General features: G+C 35.1%; 1 protein-coding gene across 1 annotated transcript in view; it reads right to left on the reverse strand.

Annotated features, from left to right (window-relative positions):
* Positions 1 to 7,447: 7,447 nt before the first annotated feature.
* Positions 7,448 to 12,640, reverse strand: part of LOC108587707 (putative UPF0607 protein ENSP00000382826) — a gene marked incomplete at its 5' end in the record, with an annotated part of 46,940 nt that continues 41,747 nt past the window's right edge. Inside the window, one exon of the mRNA XM_078370888.1 lies at positions 7,448 to 11,997. The remainder of the gene's footprint in view (positions 11,998 to 12,640) is intronic.

A 12,640-nucleotide genomic window follows, 5' to 3' on the forward strand; every position in this document is an offset into this window, starting at 1 on the left:
TCTTGAGGGCTTATTGTATGCCAAACATTGTGGTAGGCTTCGTAGAAGCCATGAATTTAAAGAAAAAGATAGAATTGGTCTATTAACTTCTTGAGGAAATTAAGGATCTAGTTGGAAAAACATAAATATAAGCAAATGATTATAAAAAAACGTATAAGTGATATAATAGTGGTTATGAAAGTATTAGGAAACGTAAATAAGGCAGTGATACTTTTTGCCTTAGGCCAAGAACATTAGCATATAAAATAATATCGATGTAAGAACTAAAAAATTAACAGGGTTTTGCAAGTGAAACAGATGGAGGAAATGGTATAAAGCTTGGGAGAACATGGCATGTTTTGGAAATGGCCATTAGTCAAGCAAAGCTGGAACCTAAAAGAGATGAGGAGGAAAGGAGGAAGTGGCAGAGATAATGTTGTAATGGAGGTGGCCGTGTTGTAAAGTCCCTCACATTCAATATTGAAGATGCTAGATGTTAAATCTTATCCCATGAGCAATGAGGAATATATAGGACTGCAAGGGGAAGTTTTGTTTATTTATGAAGTTTTTCTTGACTCCTTACTCTGATTTGCACAACTGTAAATAAGGAAGTACCCAAATGGGTTGTGATATATGTTTTAGTCTTAAACAGAAAGAGACTGAACTTAAACAGGAACGTAACTAATCTATCATCCTGATAGATAGTTAAGTGTAAATAAGATGCAAAGCAATTTAAAACTATCATATGGGTGGAGGAATTCTTGTCTCCACTATGGAATTGTTCTCATGGCAGAATAAACCTGTTTTTGAGAACCAAGAGTTACCAGTTAAATAAAATTTCTTTCATGAAGCCCAATTTCCAAAATATTCTATGCAGAATTTGGAGAGAGCGTGCAAATGACTGCCAGGCCAAAGTCTACATTATAACAAATATTTGTAAAACAAAGCACCAGGATTTTTTGGTCTTTCTGGTATGATTTTCCACAGTAGAATGTGATATGTTAGGAATAAACAATCTCTGAAATTCTATAAATATACAAACACTTTGAAAAAAAGCGACTATTTCCATTATTCCTTATAGCATAGCACAAGAGGAGTGGGTTCACATGCTTAGCTATAAAAATACATTTGTACATCACACACTTTAATTTTTGGTTTTGCAGTACCCTAAAGAGTGTTCCAACGAATCCTCGATGCAAAATATTTGCATTAATAAACTATATATAAATTTGTGAAAACTAAGTATCAAATTATAAATTGCAAGAATATCTAAACAATATCACAAATCAATATGGTTTTAAATTCTTTAATAAAAAGTGACACCATATATTAAATAACCCAAGACCTGTGGCCTCTCTTCTTCTCTGGGACATTTTCAGCAGCTCAGCAACTTCTCAACGCATGGAGAGTAGAGGATTCTATTCATACAGGTGATGGTACTACGCTAGGACTTTGAGGAGTTCAGATTTGTTGTCTTCTTATGAATTTAGGCCCTCGCATTGAAATACGCTGCATCATGTGCCATCTGGGAAAATAGTTCTCTTGTTCAGTTCTTCACATAAGCTGCTCTTTCTAATTGGAACTTGTCCCACATACTCTCTGCCCCCAACCCTCTATACATCATCCATCATTCTTCAGTTTTCAGATAAAATGTTACTTTCTCAGAAAAGCCTTCCTTGATCTCCCATCTTAAACCAGGTTTTCACTGTTATCTCTCATTGAATTGTGGTCTTTTTTTTGCATTTAGTATAGTTGGCTGTCTGCGGTGTGTGCTATATTTATGTAGTGTTTTTATTTACATGTTATTTTTAAGAATGGTTGTTTCCCTTACTGACCTGCTAGCTCCACAAGAACAGGGGTGGTGTCTTTTTTGCACCTAATTTGTTATCTAGAGTGAATAATATCATGTCTAGCACAATATACAATTGATAAACATCATTTGAGTGAATTGAATATAGGGCAGACTTGAAGGGAGAAACACTCAGCAGGCAGGCCAGCAGTGTGAGGAAGGGAGAGGGGGACAGCTTTACTCTAATACATTTCATTTTAAATTCTAAATATGTAGAATCCGGACAGTAGCTTTCATACTGCTGTCTGCTCTCAGTATTTCAGTCAGTGAGGGCTTATCATCAGGTTCTCTGTGTCTGGAACAAAAGGGAGGATGAAGCCCAAGCCATGAAGCTTGGGAAGGTCAAATTCCTGGTGCAGACCAACACATGGTAGTGTGAACCTGAAGATTTAAAAAAATCTCTCTCATGACAGTTCTGAATCACAAAGACAATTGGCTGAGGGTGTGTGTGTCCTAAAGTGGAAATGATTTATCTGTTGCCTTGTCTGTTTAGGAAACTATAGAGATGGCTTTCTTCTAGTGTCTTCAGTAAATGAGGTAAAATCGGAAAGAATCATGAATGGGTAAGCCATGTCCTCATGCACACCAAACCAAACAAAATAAAACACGCACCATGCAAATGAACCTTCAAGTTCCCACCTAAATACATAGATAGAAATGAAGTATTCCTGGGTTAATATAGGAGCCAGTGGGTTACATGGGATCTTCAACTTGTTGATCCTCAACCTGCTCTGTGACTTTAGAAAAGAAACAATTTCTTTATTTTCTGAAGATATGTAAAATGTAGCTAATTGTTATTATTAGAAATTTTAATTTGTTTGTTTATATTTTTAATAGCAAAGAATAATTGAAACTGGACCACCACTGCTTGTTAAATTGTCTCTTTCTACCTTCGTTTATCTGTAATGGTTGTGGAAGGTGGGAGGTATTTAGGAAGAAGGTACTAAATACTTTCAGCATTTTCTGTTCTGGACACTGTGTTAGGTGCCTATTTACCCACCTTGTTTAGTCCCACTGCAATTTGATGTATTTTTGTACTTTGCAAACATAGCTTGCTCCATTGATTTATATATGTAGCTACCTAAGTGCTCAACTGCTAGACTGGTACAAGGTCCAGTGACCCCCTTTTGGTGCTTCTTTAATGTTTTCCTTCCAAAAAGAGACCTTGGGTTTTCTTTACTCTGATGGATGGCCACTCCAACTTCTCTTCCCAAGTGGGGAGCAGACAGAAAAATTTCTTGCTGCCATATGGGAACTGGTGAAAAAAGGTCTTTCTCTCCACAAAGGCTCTTTGCACCTTCTTGGGGTCTATGGTGGATGGCCTTCCCCAGGGCTGTGTCTCCAGCTACTCAGTTGCACTCAGCATTATTTCACAGAACACTGGAACTGAGCAGGGTTACAGGACCAGAGAAATCAGCACCAGCATCTCCAAAGCAGCTGCCCAAGGCTTTGGAACTTGTCTTAAGCTAGGAACTCAACATTTTTGGGCTATGGACACTTTTGGCACAAGTCTCGGAATCCCACATCAAAATATATTTTAAATGCACAAAATAAAATACATAGGATTACTAAGGAAACCAGTTATATTGAAGTATACCAATCAAAATTCTGTAATATAAAATAAGCACCTAAACCCAACTATCAGATATAGGTGCTTCTCTATAATGGATGAAATAACAACATATAGTAGCATGTCTAATAATGAGCATAATTTCCAAGTTGGAGTAATGAGTGTAAATAATATTTTGAGATATCTGAAGCAAGTAAAATAGAAGATATTATTTGTAATTTCTATTAGTGACAGTTATCAACACTATTAATGATACTGTTGTTTATTTTCCTCATTCACAATAGGAAAAATATTAAATTTCAGTTAAATGCACTCATGGTTCCCTATTTAAACATATGGACCATCTGAATTCTATTTATAGAACCCCAGGTTAAAAATGTCTCTTTTAACTATGGCCAACAGCTTTATTTTTGCTTTTTCTTCAGTCTCAGGAGGCTTCCTATCAATTCTTGACATATCAGTTTATGTCAATGAATTGTGTTAACTCTGAATTCCAAGGAGATGTTAAAGAATATTGGTTAAAATCTTCTCAGGAGACCCCGTATTCTTTAGACAAGTTGACTTTTCACCTTTCATTTGATTAACTTTGCAGAAGAGCTAGAGGGCCTCTGAAGTGATCTTTAGCAAAGACAACAAAACTAACTTCTTCAAGTTAAAAGAGAACTCTACGGACAAATGATAAGCTTGAGGCTCAGTTTCAGCAACTTGCTCAAAGTTGTACAGCAAGTAGATGACAGAGTCAGAATGAATACAGATTTTCCCAATTTCCTAAATTTAGCTTCTTTCTGCTAGGCCATATTGTTTTTCATTTTTTAAACCAGTATTTATTTATTTATATGGCTATGTAATTACATGTAGCAAAATATCATGTATACCCCATATTGTTTTTCTATGTGACATAACTTATTTTGACACTGATCTCAAGGTACTGACGATATCAAAGAAGCTTCTGAAACATAAAAAAGGGATTAAAAATTTTACAACTATTTTCTATTTAGTTTTTAATTTTACTTTCACTTGGAAAGTGCTATCAAATTAAGATATTGACTTTTCTACTTGGAGCACTCTATTTCTCAACTGGGAGAGATGGGGATTATAGGGAACTTTTGTGTGTCTACTTTTAGTTATTCAATAGATACTCCCAAACTTAGGCTTAATCACAGAATTCTAAAATTGACATGAATTTCAAACTTTACAGACTGAGAAAAAATTTATGTATGTACTTTTAAATTTGAGAATATTGAAACTACATCTCTTTTCTGTTGGGAACTGTTGTATGTACATATGTATATGATATATAAGATGTGTTACATATTTAAATGTAATTACATATAATTATATGTACCTATATATATAGTTTTTCTGCTGGAAAGAGATTCACTCTTTACCTCCATGTGCATATTAAATGGACAATTGTCATCAACCAAAGATCAGGCACAAAGTATTTTCAAATATGATCATCACCATGTGTAAGTGTTGAGCTAGAATTTACATTCTGTAAAGACATCCCCTTTTTTGGGGTTACTCTTTGCTATTTACACTTCCAGGATTTTCACAATGAGACATCTTACCTGTAGCAAGGGTGAACAGAGCCTTAAAAGTGTCAGGATTGTTGCTGAAGGTGAGTGCTTCATTAAGTACATGGCTAAGATTTCCTTCTCTCTTTTCTTTCATCTTGGACTGTTACTGTTAAACTGAAGAAATGGATTTTCTGTGTAGCATACCTATTGCTTTCCTGCTTTGAAAATGAGGATAATTGCCTGATAACTCAGCTGGATGATTTATATTACTTGTTAAAAAAAATTCTGGGTTTAAGAATTAGAATGTCTAGACCACAGTTTTTACACAATTATTTATCTCTTCATCCGTTAGATTTGAGCATCATGAGGAAAGCCAACTATTTTATTCATGTATTTTTATTACTGGCTTGACTCACTGTGGGAAATAATTTTTTAATTTTAATTTTTGAAAACAACTTTATTGATATATAATTCATACACCATACAATTCACCCATTTGAAGCATAGAATTCAGTGTTTTTTGGTATATCCACAGATACATTTAACCATCACCACAGTACATTAAAAAAATTCTCATGTATGTTAGGCATCTGTACTTCTTTTATGAATTACATGTTTGTAGATTTTGCCCATTTGCAATCTTAGAGTCTTTTTTTCCCCAACATTTATTTTAGGTTCAAGGGGTGCATGTTCAGGTTTTTTTATGTGCATTAGTTGCATGTCATAGGGGTTTGGTGTACAGATAATTTTGTCAACACAGGTAATCAGCAGAGTACTTGATAGGTAGTTTTTCAGTCCTCACCCTCCTCCCACCCTCCACCTTCAAATAGACCTTGGCATCTAGTGTTCCCTTCTTTGTATCCATGTGTAGTCAATATTTAGCTCCAACTTACAAGTGAGAACCATGTGGTATTTGGTTTTCTGTTCCTGTATTAATTCACTTAGGATAATGGTCTTCAGCTGCATCCATGTTGCTGCAAAGAACATAATTTTATCCCTCTTTATGGCTGTGTAGTATTTCATGATGTATATTTGCCATATTTTCTTTATGCCTTCCACCATTTATGGGCATCTAGGTTGATTCTGTTTCTGCTATTACCACAGTCAATTTTAGACATTTTCATCGCCTCAAAAAATCCCATATTCTTTATCAATTCCTACACCCCTTTCCTAGCCCAAAGCAACCACAAATCTATCCTTTCTCTATCGATTCCCTTATTCTGGACTATCATATGAGTGGAATTATATAGTATGAGGTCATTTGTGATGGGCTGCTTTTACTTAGCCTAATGTTTTCAAGGTCTATCCATTTGTAGCACCTATCAGTACTTCATTACTTTTCATAGCCAAATAATATTTCATTATATGGCTATAACACATTTGTTTATTAATCTTTTGTGGCAGACATTAGAATTATTCTAAACCTTTGGGTATTATAAGTAATGCTGATAGGAACATTCATGTATAAGTTTTTGTTGTGGACACATGTTTTCATTTCTTGAATATATAATAAGTAGAATGGCTGGATCTTATGGTAAGTTGACAATTAATCATTTGAAAAACTGCTGACAATTTTCCAAAGTAACTTTTATCTTCATATTCTCACCAGAAATGTATAAGGATTATGATTTCTTCACATCCTCACCAATACTTGAGTTTTTAATTTTAATTCTAGCTATCCTAGTGGGTGTCAAGTGACGTGTTATTGTGGGTTTGATCTGAATTTCCCTGACAACTAATTATGTCAAGCATCTTTTGTGTGCTTTTGTCCATTTGTATAGTATGTCTTTCTTGATGAACTGTCTATTCAGATTCTTTGCTTGTTTTTTAAAAAAGGATTGTTGAATTTCACCAAACTAGGTTCTTATTAAGACTGTCACTAACTCATATACCATAAAGTAAATCTCTTCAACTGTCTTAGTCATCATTTTTCTCTTCCTTAATGTAGTAGTGAGGAGTCTTGCTTTGTCTGATTGTTGTAAGATTCAGTGAGAGAGTATATATAAAGGCACTTTATAAATTATGAAAAGATGAGAAACCTAAGTTATTAAAGAGAAGTAAGGTGGTAAATACATGGGGCAGTGTTTTGGAAAAAAATTAAAAACCTTTGTATAAGTACAATGAATTGTAAAAATGAAGAAATGCTAATTAAGTAATAAAGTCATCAAAATAGTTATAGCTCATGAACATTAGGAATCAAGCCAGGCACGATGGCTCACACCTTAATCCTAACACCTTGAGAGGCTGACGTGACAGGATCGCTTGAGCCCAGTAGTTCGACTGGGCAACATATTGAGAGTCTGTCTCTGCAAGAAACAAAACAAAACCAAAAAGTGGTGGCACACACTTGTGGTCTTAGCTACTTAGGGGTCTGACGTGAGGACCACTTGGACCTGGGAGGTGGAGGCTGCAGTGAGCCGTGCTGGTATCACGGCACTCCAACCTGAGCAACAGAGTGAGACTCTGTCTCAAAAACCAGCCAAATAAACATCACTAACAACTACAAAACTCACAAAAAATGAAACAACAGACATTTTTAAATGTTTAATTTTAAATAATTTCAGATTTATAGAAGAGTTGCAAAGGTAACAGAGAGTCTCTACTTGACCTTTGTTCACTTTCCTCTAATGCTAACATCTAACATAATCATAGTATAAACATAAAAATCAGGAGATTAACATTGTTATAATACCATTATCTAAACGCCAGACTTTTCACCAGAATCCCTTTTCTGTTCCAGAGTCCAATTCTGGGTCCTACACTGCATTTGGTCCCAAGTTCTTAGTCTCCTATATTTTATGACAGTTTCTCAACCTTTCCTTGTCTTTCACAATCTTGACTCTTTTGGAGAGTGTTAGTCAGATATATTGTAGAATACTCTTCACTTGGGGTTTGTCTGATATTTTCTCATAATTGGACTGGGGTTATACATTTTTTGGGCTGAAGACTACAGAGGTAGAATGCCCTTCTCATCACATCATATAAGGGGGTACTTAATATAAATATGCGTTACTATTGGTGATGGTGACATCAATCTTGATTACTTGGTCAAGGCAGAGAATTTTAATTTTAAAATATTCTCTCTGCACAGCCTTGCCAAGAGAGGATTATGTCCCAAACATATATTTCTAATTTTACTAATAATAAATGACGATGGTAACCATACACAAAACAAAATAAAGAACAAAAGAGGAGGAGCTAGAGGAGGAGGAGGTGGTAAGGGAGGAGATTGGAGGACAGAAACTTGCATGTGCGTTCCAGGGAGATCCCGCCTGATTGGTGTCCTGGCAGTTGGGCCTTTGAGAGTACACAGCTAAAGGGAAAGGGAAGTCACAGAAGCCAGGCATGGCCTCGAGCAATCTGCTTTGCAAAGATAAGGTTAGAACTGAAGGACTTCCCAGAAAATATGACAGATCTTTATTTCTTTTTTTTCTTCCAGAACTTGTTCTCATTCCCCACTATATTTTATCAGCACGCCTCAGCTTGCTGAGCCTTAGGCACAAATGTGTCTTCAGAGTAAGCCTTTGGTGGCATTTTTAACATCTACTGGCACCTGATACCTGCCAGGCTCTTTATACATGCTAACCATAATCCTTAAAACAGTGCAGCGAGATAAGGTTTTTAATTTTTTTCTCTTGTTGTCATTAGACAAATGGGAAAACTAAGACATGAAATGGCTGTTGAGGTCTAATGCCGTTTAGAAAATTCCAGTAGCCACATTAAAATGAAAGTCTGACTCTAAAACTGTCTCTTTTTTTTTCTTTAGCTAAATTGGTTTTGGTGTTGTACTACTGTATTTCAGGTATTACGTACATCCTAGAAAAAGTGCTTCTCTTAATAGAAATATAAATGATTATATATATATGTATACTTACATATATTTATAGTTTTAAGATAATAAAATCTACAGAACTACACAAAGTATTAATATCCACCCATTCACTCTTATGCTCCTGGCAAGAGTTTGATATTCATCTTTCTGGTCTCCCTCCATACATTTATACATAAGTATCTTTCATACACACATTTCTGATTTTATAATATCAACATTATAATACTTTAAAAACTTCACCATGTGTCTTGAATATCAGTTTTACCTTTTTAGTTAAGACGGTAAACATATTTCATGGTATAGATGGGTCACATGTATTGATATTTTGATAGAAAATCACTAAAGGTTTTTAATAGAGGATTACAACCTAATGAATAGAAACTGCATGCTGAAACTTGAGGCATTTTAACAAACAGGAAAGGGAGACATTTAGGAGTATTTTGGAGCATTCCATATAGATCAATGCTTAGGGTCTCAGACCTAGAATCCAGTCTGCCTAGTTCCCTATCTTAACTACGGTGTTGACTTGATATGTGAATCTGGGCAAGTCACGAATTCTGTAATTGATTTTATTCCCTAAAACATGGGAATAATAACGACTTCGTAGAGTCATAATGAAGTCACAGTAAGGATCATGTTACTCAGTAAAAAATTGTGAACAAAGCCTGAGACATAACTCAGTAAGTGCAACTATTACTTTTATATTGTCATTTTTGGCTACCCACATCCAAGACTCTTTCTATTTTGAAGGAATTTTAAAATAAAAGTTTTGTTTTCTACTGTTGAGTCTCACATTGGGGTAGATATTTCTAATCCTCACCCCCTGCCATTTGCCAAGTTAGTCTATAACTTCGGCTTGGTCAATTGGATTCTCATATCTAGAAGTTAGAGAATTTTGAAGGCAGTTATGCAGAATGCATAACTTGGGTGATTTTTGTGACAGCAGTAGTAGCATTTTGTAAACTATAATATTCCTATGGTATTCTTTGCCTGTGACATTAGCTTGCTTTGGAGGGACCTGTTTCTTGACTTTGGGTTTTGAGCCTTCAGTTGATTTTGTGAGCCTCCTGGTACCTTCTCAACAAATGCCATTTTCTTCGTAGAGAAGATTTGATTTCTGTAGTTTGTAACTAAGAAACCTGGTGATTCAGCATCATCTCTGTACTTTGTAATCTCACTATTCAAAACATTTATTGAGGACTTCCACTGTACTGGAAAAAAAGCTACAGCATGTGATATTGCTCCTCCTTAACAAATTCAGAGAGGTTAAATTTAGGGTGTTTTTGCATGTCAGAATCAAGAGATTGTTTATCTACAAACACATACTTCTGGAGAAAAACAAAGTAATGTTAAGAGAAATAATAAATTTTGCCTATTAATGTTTTTTAAAAAGTTTTTTGAATTCAGTAGTTTTGTTTCATAATCATTTTGCATGTAGGAAGAGCAAATTAGTTAGTAGGTATTATCCAGGTGTAATAACTGCAATTTCTGGTTTTGGTTGAATTTCTGTAGAAATTCCCTGTCAAACTGCCATTGGATTATTCTTACGGCTAGAATAGTCTGTCAGTTTACAGTGGCTTCTGCTGACACAATGCAACAGCTTAAGACTCTTTCCCTTTACCTGACTCAAACCCAATTTCTCAGCTACTGAAAAGAAGCCTCTGAGTTTTACGTGAAAAAGTGGTATGAATTTATCCATTTTTCTTCCTTGACTCTTTGCCATAAAGATCACTTCCTTTAGAGTTTTTATGGCCCATTTAATGCTTCCCTGTACTCTTATTATAAAACAGATTTTATCCATGCCCAAATATTTGAATGAAAGAAGTCAACACAGTGGTTGATTTGCTCTGGTTCCCACAATCTGTAAGACTGGCTCTAATCACAGGGTGAAAATTATACCAGTGATCAATTTGATTATAATTTTTGGGTGGTAGGATTATGGATAATCATAAATGTGATTTTTATATTTTTATATTTTCAAGTTTTCTTAAACTTATATGCATTATTTTTATAGTAATGAAGACACTATAAATAAACATGTAGAAACATTGATATGTTAGAAGAACCAGTAGGGATATAAAAAGTAGCTAAAATTTTTGCAAACTCTAACTCAAAAGGACATTTTATTTCTCATGAGTGGTAAAAATGAAAGGTCTTGAAACTTAAATCCTGAAGTCACATAAAAATACTTAAAGATCTTTCTCTGCCTTCTTTAGCCCAGGGATCTGCCTAACTTTGGAACAGCTCCATGGTTTGCAGTACACATTGATTCATCATCTCAATTAACAGTGTACCTATTATACCTCTAGGCAAACACATGAAATTGCTCTTTAATATTTAGGTTTGTGGATACACAACATATTGTGTTTCTTGAACTGGGAGAAAACAGATTGTTTTAAGTTAATAAATACACTTATGGCAAACCACCTTTAGTTGCAAGTCGCAGTGTGACTGAATCATTATTAATACAACAATGGAAGGTATTGACCGCTATTTAGGCAAATAGGAGTATCAACAAAATGCAAGGCGTTTTTAAATTTTAAGTAAACAGATCTCTATATCTGCCTTTTAGCTACTGTGAAAGAGAGGGCCAACTACTTGGAAAAGAAATACAAGGGCCATGTGGAAAAGTGAAATGTTGCTGCACAATTTGTAAGTCAAATAAAAATCAGTGAGCACAGATTTAGTAAATAGAGACTGCTCTTGCTTGTATGTATCATTGATTAATATTTTAAAAGTCCATTTGTGAGATCTATAACTAGCAAATGGTTATTCATAAGTTTATCTTTTCTCCATCAAGATCTACATATTTCCTTAAGTTGAAAATAAGAGGCTAAATACATTGTTTTGTTCCCTAAAAGCAACAGCAACAGAAAATCAGAATGGAAACATCAGGATTCTTCATTCTTTGTATTGGGTTCCCACACAGTTTAGTTAATTGATTTAAGCTACCAGAAAACTTAAAAGTTAAAGAAAATCAAGCCGGGTGCAGTGGCTCACGCCTGTAATTCCAGCACTTTGGGCAGATCACAAGGTCAAGAGATGGAGACGATCTGGCCAACATAGTGAAACCCCGTTTCTACTAAAAAAATACAAAAATTAACTGGGCGTGGTGGCGCACACCTGTAGTCCCAGCTACTCAGGAGGCTGAGGTAGGAGAACTGCTTGAATCCAGGAGGCAGAGGTTGCAATGAGCTGAGGTCGAGCCACCGCACTCCAGCCTGGGACCTGGTGATGGAGTGAGACTCTGTCTCAAAAAAAAAAAAAAAAAAAAGTTAAAGAAAATTAAATTATTCATTTTATGAAACTATTAAAAAAGTAATACCTTATTATTTTAAAATTATATTTGTTTATATCTACAACCATATTGACCTTTTTGCTCAAATTGACTGATTAATTTAAACAAACTGTAATTTACTCAAAATTTACTCTGCTGAACTCAATTTACAAAACCAGTTGAAAGGCTCAACATAATTATCATCTGTGACTTACTGTTTTTACCCGAAGCCCAGCTAACAGAGAGACAGCAGGTTTGGGAGGCAGAAATTTCGGGAGAAGAAAGTGGCTTCAGTAACAGGTGGGAAAGAAAGAAAAAAAAAAAAAAGAAAAAGAAAAAGAGAGGAAAAAAGAGAGGGAGGAAAAGAGGAAAGAAAACCAACTGTTGTGGGTTAAATTGTGCCTCTATTTCCACCTCCTGAGATAGGTTGAAGTCCTAACCCCACTACCTGTGAGAATGACCTCCTTTGGAAATAGGGTTTTTGCAGACGTAATGAAATTAAGTAATATTGAATTACAGTAGCCTTAAATCCAATAACTGGTGTCCTTATAAGAGGAGAGAGATTGGAAGAAACAGAGGAAACACATGCAGAGTGTAGACAGCAAGGTGAAGA

Source organism: Callithrix jacchus, chromosome 4, assembly GCF_049354715.1.
Source record: "Callithrix jacchus isolate 240 chromosome 4, calJac240_pri, whole genome shotgun sequence".
In the NCBI taxonomy this organism is placed as follows: Eukaryota; Metazoa; Chordata; class Mammalia; order Primates; family Cebidae; genus Callithrix; species Callithrix jacchus.